General features: G+C 37.4%; 1 non-coding gene across 1 annotated transcript; it reads left to right on the forward strand.

Annotated features, from left to right (window-relative positions):
• Positions 1-7,640: 7,640 nt before the first annotated feature.
• LOC148702183 (small nucleolar RNA R71) lies at positions 7,641-7,747 on the forward strand. The gene has a single exon (XR_015969569.1). It is a non-coding gene; the product is annotated as a small nucleolar RNA R71 (small nucleolar RNA).
• The last annotated feature ends 2,253 nt before the right edge of the window (positions 7,748-10,000 follow it).

Consider the following 10,000-nt stretch of genomic DNA (forward strand, 5'->3'; position numbering starts at 1 on the left):
CCCCTTGAGTTCTAGGTGCACTACTCAAATTCACAAGTGTTAACTACCATTTGTTAGCTCCCGACCCACTAAATTTTCCGAATATCGCATGTATTTGTCCAGAATGGTTCGCATATAAAAATGAAGCTATCAATCCCAACTAGACATCCCAGGTACACAGAGTTCTAAAACAATGGAGTCAAACCAGTCATCCACACGTCACTTGGTTTAAGTTTAACTAACTTACTCATGTTTAATTTATTTTTATTTATTTTTTTTTTTTATATAGTGACTACAACAGTCCACTCCATTAGGCTCTAGTAAGGTCCATGTAACGAGCTTTGGGTCAATGACTCTTGATCCAGTTGGCTCAAGGCATTAGGTGAAACACCCCTCGGACTTAATTACTCGAACCAGACTACGCCACGAGGCCAGACTAGTCACTTATTTCAATCATTTTCACCTTTTTACGCGAACACTCGCTGCTTTGTAGGCAAGAGGCCCGGTTACTCAGTGAAGACAAACAGTATTATTTCTCTCTCTTTTTTTTTTAAGTTTATATATATATATATATATATATATACATATGTAACGTGACTGTATTGTGACTATAGGTCAACCAAGGTCAGAACATAAGGCACCCAGGTGATCTAGCCGGGAATTTCAAACTCAATCTTTATGTGAAAACCAAATCATGAACTTTAAGACAAGGACACTCGTACTTCTCTTGCGAATAAGGTCAACAAACAAATTAGTAACACAAGTGAACTTCTGAGGCTTTCCTATTGTCATTGAATACTTGTGTGGGGATCTAATAATAGGTCTCTAATAAGTCATAATATGCTCCTTGCCTTAATAGCTGCACATGTTTATTTCTTTGAAAAATATAGTGGTAATTAAATGCAACAAAATATATGTTTATTATTATTATTACTATTATTATATTTTTGTATTATTTTTTTATTTATATATATATATAAATATATATATTTTTAAAATAGAGAGATTTTTTTTTTTTACAATATATGACAATTGGTATGATATATAGAAAAATATAGTAATCTCTCCCCCCAACTTAAATTCAACATTGTCCCCAATGTTTCAACGTGAATGCATTAAATATGATAATATGAAGGATAATAAGGCTGAAGGTTAGAATTTACCTGATAGAATGACTGCACACTGTTGTTGCTCACCAATTGTCATATGAAAGAAAGAAAAATTATGTACAAACAAAGGATCTCTAGCAGATATAGAGATCAATCCTGATAAACAGGATCTCCCAGATTGGTCGATTCAACTTCTGGGGTAAAGTTGTCCAAAAATAACTTCAAACGTTGGCCATTTACTTTAAAAATATTACCGGTGTTTGGATTCTCTATCTCAACGGTTCCATACGGATAAACAGTTTTAACTATAAATGGACCAGTCCACCTAGATCTCAATTTTTCTGGAAATAAATGAAGTCTTGAATTATACAATAGAACTTTCTGGGAAGGCTCAAATGTTTTTCTCATAATATTTCTATCATGAAAAACTTTCATTTTATTCTTATAAATTCGAGCATTCTCATATGCTTCATTCCTGATTTCCTCTAGTTCATTAAGTTGAAGTTTGCGTAGTGAACTAGCCTTATCCATATCAAAATTAAATCTCTTAATAGCCCAGTATGCCCTATGCTCCAATTCCACAGGCAAGTGACACGGTTTACCAAAAATAAGACGGTACGGAGACATACCAATCGGAGTTTTAAAAGCAGTACGATAAGCCCAAAGTGCATCAGTTAAACGCAAAGACCAGTCTTTGCAATTTGGGTTAACCGTTTTTTCCAGAATATTCTTAATTGATCGATTTGATACTTCAACTTGTCCACTTGTTTGTGGATGATAAGGGGTGGCGACTTTATGGGTGATCCCATATTTTCGCATTAAAGCCTCAAAAGGCTTATTACAGAAGTGTGAACCCCCATCACTGATGATGGCTCGAGGCGTTCCAAATCTGGAAAGAATGTTTTCTTTTAAAAATTTTAAAACAGTTTTATGGTCATTATGTTTGCAAGGAATTGCCTCAATCCATTTGGAGACATAATCTACAGCTACTAAGATGTACAAATTTCCGAATGAAGGAAGAAATGGACCCATAAAATCTATTCCCCAACAGTCAAATATTTCGATAATTAAAATTGGGTTGAGGGGCATCATATTCCTACGAGTTATCCCACCTAACTTTTGACAACGCTCACAAGCTTTGCAAAAGTTATGGGAATCTTTGAACAAGGTGGGCCAATAGAAACCGCACTGTAAAATTTTTGCAGCCGTTTTCTTAGCAGAGAAATGACCACCGCAAGCTTCAGAATGACAAAAGGAAATGACACTAATAAATTCGTCATTAGGTACACATCTCCTAATAATTTGGTCTGGGCAGTATTTGAAAAGATAAGGATCATCCCAGAAGAAATTTTTTATTTCAGTTAGAAATTTTCTTTTGTCCTGTTTATTCCAATGACTTGGTAGTTCACCTGTGACTAGAAAATTTGCAATGTCTGCAAACCAGGGTGAAGATGTGATCTTAAACAGTTGCTCATCAGGGAAAGTGTCTTTTATGGGTGAATTGTCTAAGGAATTTGGAAGAGTGAGACGGGACAAGTGATCAGCTACTACGTTCTCTACCCCCTTTTTATCTCTTATTTCTAGAAAAAATTCTTGGAGCAGAAGGATCCACCTAAGCAAACGCGCCTTAGCATCCTTTTTTGAAAGAAGGTACTTAAGGGCAGCATGGTCAGTGTAGATAATGATTTTGGATCCAATCAAGTAAGACCTAAATTTGTCTAGTGCAAATACTACGGCGAGTAGTTCTTTTTCCGTAGTGGTGTAATTCATTTGTGCACTATTTAAAGTCTTACTTGCATAGTAGATAACATAAGGTTTCCTTTCTTTTCTTTGCCCTAGAACTACCCCAACTGCATATTCACTAGCATCACACATAATTTCAAAAGGAAGCGACCAGTCAGGTGGTTGCATGATGGGAGCAGAGGTCAGCAAGCTTTTAAGTTTATCAAAAGCTTTTTGACATTCTTCAGACCACACAAATTGGGTTTCCTTTTGAAGGAGATTACATAATGGTTTAGATATTGAGCTAAAATCTTTAATGAATCTCCTATAAAATCCTGCATGACCCAAAAATGAGCGTATATCTTTGACAGTTTTTGGGTTGGGTAAGTTAGCAATTAAGTCAATTTTAGCCTTGTCTACTTCAATTCCTTCAGATGAAATGACATGCCCGAGAACAATTCCCCTAGTTACCATGAAATGGCACTTTTTCCAGTTTAAGATTAGATTCTTCTCCTCACACCGAATTAAGACTAGCCTTAAATGGTCCACACAGTTTTCAAAAGAGGAGCCAAAAACCGAAAAATCATCCATGAAAACTTCCAAAAAACGCTCAACCATGTCGGAGAAAATACTGAGCATGCATCTTTGGAAGGTTGCAGGAGCATTACATAATCCAAAAGGCATTCTCTTGTAAGCAAATGTGCCAAAAGGACATGTAAAAGTGGTCTTTTCCTGATCTTCAGGATCAATTGCAATTTGGTTGTAACCTGAATAGCCATCTAGGAAGCAATAAAATTTATGACCTGCCAACCTTTCTAAGATTTGATCAATAAAAGGTAGAGGAAAGTGATCCTTCCTTGTGACGGAATTTAGTTTTCTATAGTCAATGCATACACGCCAACTGGTGGGGACCCTAGTTGGAACTAATTCATTGTTGGCATTTTTGACTACAGTAACACCAGATTTTTTCGGGACCACCTGGGTTGGACTTACCCATTTACTATCTGAAATTGGGTAGATCATACCCGCATCCAGAAGTTTCAGAACTTCTGCCCTAACCACATCCTTCATGTTTGGGTTTAATCGACGTTGAGGTTGACGAGAAGGTTTGGCATCAGCTTCTAAGTGGATTCTATGAGTGCAAATTGAGGGACTAATTCCCTTGATATCAGCAATTGTCCACCCTATTGCTCCCTTATGCTCTTTGAGAATTTCTAATAATTTTAGTTCTTGACTTTGTTCGAGTTGGGATGATATGATCACAGGAAAAGTCTCTTCTTGACCAAGGTATGCGTACTTGAGCTCAGATGGCAAAGGCTTTAGCTCAAGTTTAGGTGCTTGAACACTAGATGGTAGAGGACTATTGTTGCGTGTGGGCAATTCTTCAAAACGAGATTTCCACCTATCTGTATCCAACAGAGGAGCTGAATCTAATATAGCACTGATTTCTCTAAAGTTTTGGTTGATATCTGTATTTCCGAAATGAGTTAGGCATGTTTCTAAAGGATCAATAGAAAGAGATGGGACAAGAGCATCCTCTACAATGGAGTCGATCAGATTAACTCCATGAATCTCATCATTTTCGTTGTCATTATCGGGTTGTTTGCAAATGTTAAATATATTAAAATCTATAGTCATATTCCCGAATGACATTTTCATTATTCCATTTCGACAGTTGATCAAAGCATTAGAAGTAGCTAGAAATGGGCGGCCTAGAATGACAGGTATTGGAGTGGTACAGTTCATGACAGGCTGGGTATCTAATACTATGAAGTCGACTGAAAAATAAAATTTATCAATTTGGACAAGTACATCCTCGACTACTCCTCTTGGTATCTTTATAGATCGATCAGCAAGTTGGAGAGTAACCTTGGTGGGTTTTAGTTCACCGAGTCCTAATTGTTCATAAACTGAATAGGGCAGTAAGTTAACACTAGCACCTAAATCCAGAAGGGCTCGTTGTATCCTGAAGTTTCCTATGATGCAAGATATGGTAGGACAACCAGGATCTTTATATTTAGGTGGGGTGTTGTTGACCCTCTAATGGATTTTGATGAATACAAAACACTAGAGCATAATTCCCTTTATCTTAACAAGTTATTTGAGGATTTCAGTTGGTTAATTAAGAATATTGTTAAGAAATGTCTAGGCAAGTTTCCATGATTTTTAAGAACTTATTGAAGAATTTTTGAGATGAAAGAAAAAGTTCAGGGACAGCCGAGACGTCTCCGGGTTGTCTCCGAGACGTCTCTGGCACAAACAGGAAGAACTGGCACGTCTGGAGACGTCCCCGGTACCTGCGGAGTCGTCCCCGCAAGTAAAAAGCAGACCAGCGGAGTCGTCCCCTAGATAGCGGAGACGACTCTCTCAGAGAATTCCAGAAGACTTGTTTTTCGGAGATATAACGGCGGAGACGTCCCCGTAAAGCGCGGAGACGTCCCCGGAGCGCGGAGACGTCCCCTGAAAAAGCGGAGTCGACTCTCTCAGAGAATTCCAGAAGACTTGTTTTTCGGAGATATAACGGCGGAGACGTCCCCATAAAGCGCGGAGACGTCCCCGGAGCACGGAGTCGTCCCCGAAGAAGCGGAGTCGTCCCCATGCAAAAAGCGCAAACAAGCGGAGACGTCCCCGTAAAGCGCGAAGACGTCCCCGGAGCGCCTGGGACGCGACTGACAACTTTTTCAGGTAGATTTGAATTTCAAACGGTCATATCTTTGTGTCTAACGGCTATATTTGCTTTTTGGGCTATAAAAGGGACCTCTTAAGTGCTTCTCAACAACTTCTCACCAACCCAATACAAGATCATTCAAGAGAGAAGAGAGAAAAAGAGGTTCAAGAGAGTTAGTGCATTCAAGTGAAGAAATCAAGCGCCTTCATGTTTTCCAACAGATTTCGTGCTCAACTACTCTCTCCCGTTTGGCATTCAAAGCTCACATTCAAGCCAACGCGATTCACATCGGAAGAACCATCATCTTCCACGCTTCCAACGGCTAAAAGGGTTCTTGCGGGTTCTATTGTTTATATTGTTATATTTGCTTGTTTAAGAAGCTTTGATTTGTTTTAAACCTTTATTCTAATATCTTGTAACTTGATTCAATCAAGGGATTGAATCAAGGGGTTAAGTTTGTTGGTGAGCCAAAGGGAAAAACCAACATTGTAAGGTTGTGGTTGGTGAGCCTTTGGAAAAACCAACCGGGTTGGATTGTGAGCCCGTGAAAACAATCGGTTGGTTCGAGTCGGTGAGCCTGTGAAAACCGACCGAGTTCGTTGAGATCTCGTAAAACAACAAGTTGGGTTGTGAGCTTGTAAAACAACCGGCTGTAATCTGTAGGATTATAGTGAAATTCCCAAGAGGTCTTGGGGAGTGGATGTAGGTGCTGGGGTGCACCGAACCACTATATGTTTGTTGTGTTTGTGATGCTTTTTGTCATTGTCTAACTTGCTCACCTACTTACTTAGATAAATTGCTTGCTTAACTCTTATCCGTGCATCCTTTAGTTGCAAGCATATTCAATTTACGTAATCAAGTCTCATTCAATAAATCAAACTGTTGCTAAGTTTAAATTCCACTGTGCATCTATACAACTTAGCATAATTAATCAAAAAGTTTCAAAAGAAGCTTAAAAGTTTTAAAAGACCCAATTCACCCCCCCCCCCTCTTGGGTTGTATTTACTGGGCAACAGGTGTTGTGTTTGAGAATAGCACTCACCTGTTCAGTTAGAAAAGCTTTCTTTTGTACGTAAAGCTTTCGCTTTATGGTACAAAGATCTTTTAAAAATTTTGCATAAGATGGAATCTGCTTAATGGCATCTAATAGAGGAATGTTAATCTTTACTTGTTTAAAGATATCCAAAATTTCTTGATCAGGTACTCCTTTTCTAGCTGCAAGCAAGCGCTGAGGGAATGGAGCAACTATTTTATGATGAGGTATTGGATCATCTTGTTCAGTATTATTTTCATTCCTTTTCTCAATGGATTTTTCAGGTCTGTCATCCTTCGTTGGAATTTCTTTGTTAATTATTTTTCCGCTACGGAGGGTTGTGACAGACTTAACTTGTTCAAATTTAGGTTGGGATGAACTTGCTTCATGGACCTCATGTTGACCCTTTGGGTTAGATTGAAGTTGGGCTGGAAATGTCCCTTTTTCCCTAACATTGAGTTGAGCCTCAATTCTACCTACAGAATTTTTAAGTTCTTGAAGTGACTGCATTGTATTCTGATTTATTTGAGTCTGCCCTTGCATGAATGCCTGCAAAGTATCCTCAAGAGATCTCTTATGGGGTGGCACATAGGGTATGGAATTCCCTTGAGATTCATTGGCAGTGGGTCCATGTCTCCAACTAAAGTTAGGATGGTTTCGCCAGTTAGGATTATATGTTTCAGGAAATGGTCTCTTATAAGCATTTGTGAAATTCGCTTGATCATGCAACACTTCTTGGAAGGCGGGGATTGTAGGACAATCCTTGGTTAAGTGTGCATTACTCTCACAGATTTCACATATACTTTCATCTATAGTAGGTGCCTTTCCTGTATTGGCTCTGCTTAATTCAATGGCTTCAACCTTCCTAGTTAGATTAGCAATCTTTAAATTTACATCATTTTCTTCTTTAACATGATACATTCCTCCTTTAGTATTAGTCGATTTTTGAGATTTCTCGTTCTTATCTATTGTATCCCAGGCCTGTGCATTTTCTGCCAACAGATCAAAATAGTCCCAGGCTTCCTCTGGTTCCTTATTCATAAATTCACCATTACACATCATTTTCACAAATTGTCTCATATTGGAGGTCAAACCATCATAAAAGAAACTGATGATTCTCCAAATTTCGTATCCATGATGTGGGCAAGCAAGGAGAAGGTCCTTAAATCTTTCCCAACACTGAAAAAATGTTTCTCCATCTTTTTGTGCGAAGTTCATGATATTTCTTCTAAGTGTGTTTGTTTTATGTGTTGGAAAGAATTTCTTTAAAAATTCTCTTGTCATTTCTTGCCAGGTAGCTATGGTCCTAGGCCTTAAGGAGTGTAACCATGACTTAGCTTTTTCCTTTAAAGAAAAGGGAAATAACTTAAGCTTCACTACCTCTTCATTGATATTATTAAATTGAAGTGTTGAACACACTTCATCAAATTCTTTTAGGTGCAAATAGGGACTTTCTGAGTCAAGTCCATGAAACTTTGGGAGTAATTGGATTATTCCTGGTTTCATGTCAAAAGCTCCCGCAGCAATAGGAATAACCATACAGGATGGGGTACTGGTCCTAGTGGGTTGTAGATAATCACGAAGCGTTCTAATAGGTAAGTCTTCTTGAAATTCATTGTCTCCCTGATTACTACCATTATCTTCCATTTGATTATTTGAACTTTTATCCCTAGATTCAACTCGGACTAATCTTTTCGTTTTATTCCTTTGCCACAACCGCATATACTGACCAATTAACCAGTCAACTTTTTTTTTTTTAATTATTATTATTATTAATTAATTATTTATTTTGTGTATATATATATATATTTTAGAGTTTTGGATGAGTATGAATATTACCTAAAGCTATGAATATTGACACCCTGCTACTAAAATTATTCACAATCAAACAGTATCAAAGCATAGCACCCTTATTTCTAATGTTTTCCTAAAAATTTCTAGACAGCTCCTAACTGGTTTGAAGAGTACACTTAAGCCTCCAATCAGGTCTAATAACCTAGTCGACCAGGTAAGCTCCCAGGTAAGTGGAGGGGTCACGATGCGTATAGCAAAGGTCCCACTTAAGACCCACTTTCCTCGAACAGAAACTGTCTCCCTTTAATCACTTAGAGGGACAAAGCTTGCCTAGACATCGACCGGGGTCATAGAGCGAAATTGGTGCAACTTTCAGTGGTCTTCGTCCTATTGAGCTCGATTATCCTTAGGGGCCAACGTCTAGTTGATTTTAATTAGGCTTAGGATATTTATGCACTTGGATGATTTTTGGGCTAAGGACGAGTGATGAAATCCCGACCTTATCTTGTTAATGGGTTCAGCCCTTAGATTATTTTATGCAAATGCTTTATACTATATGCAACAATCAAGAAAATTTTTAACATTTTATGTCATGACATTAAATTGCATTTGAATAGTTGATCAAGCAAACTAGCTAAATTTTTTTCTTTTTAATTATTTATTATTTTTATTATTTTATTATTTTAATTAATAAAAATTTTTTTTATAAATTTTTTTTAAAACAAGAGTAAAATTCTAATGTAGGAAAAATAGAGCAAAACAGAAAAATTAATTTAAATACTCACGGCCAAAGTTCGTTTACTCCGGGAATCCAAAAATGTGATCTTGATCTTCTTTGTTACTGGTCCTGCTTTGTGTCGCCCTGAAATCTGAAAAGATTTGAAATTTCAGCTGTGTTAAAAATAAAGAAAAATTGAAGAACTAGAAATTAAAGATTTGAAATTTGCAGCCTTGTTCTCGTTCGCACGTTGCAAATCCCCGGCAACGGCGCCAAAAACTTGCTACGATTTTAATCTTGTTCTTTTAAAAAGGGAAATTAAACGTAGGATACCCCAAGTATAGGGTGTAGCAAAGTAATATTCTCGGTGAGTCCGAGATCGAATCCACAGGGATTTGACAGTGAACAAAAATTAAAGGCTAAATAATATTCGGATTGACAAAATATAACTAAGGCATCAAGATATAGCCTAGCACTTCATCATGCTTTTCTTAAAATCATCTATTATCTCAGTTAAATAGATTTAGTTTTATGGGCAGCATTACAGTAATTCTATTTTAAACTACAGGGATTTCTAAGCATCTGTTATACCCGGGGGAAATAACAAATCAAAGAAAATATATAAGTTTGAAATATTTTCTATCAATCTACTGCACCATAAATCAAATCAAAAACATTAAAATCCAATTGATGATTAAAGGAAATACATGAAGAAAATGCTAGGCTTTTCCCTAGCCTTAGCTTAAAAAAATTTAGCTATCCATATGAGATGCAAACATTTTCATAAAAAGGATTAGCATAGAATAAATAAAATAAGCATAAATCCCTTTTTCTTTTCTTTTTTTTTTTTCCTTTGGTTGAGAAAACAGAGTGCTCTGTTTTCTCTTCTCTCTCGCGTCTCCTCCTCCTCTCACCCGGCTAGCTCCTCTCCTCCCTCGCTCGGCTGGAAAGATCGGAAGAGGGACTGCTGTTGTTTG

Source organism: Phoenix dactylifera, chromosome 10 (genome assembly GCF_051530095.1).
Source record: "Phoenix dactylifera cultivar Ajwa chromosome 10, Ajwa_hap1_PhDact_Kaust_v1.1, whole genome shotgun sequence".
NCBI classification, from domain to species: Eukaryota; Viridiplantae; Streptophyta; class Magnoliopsida; order Arecales; family Arecaceae; genus Phoenix; species Phoenix dactylifera.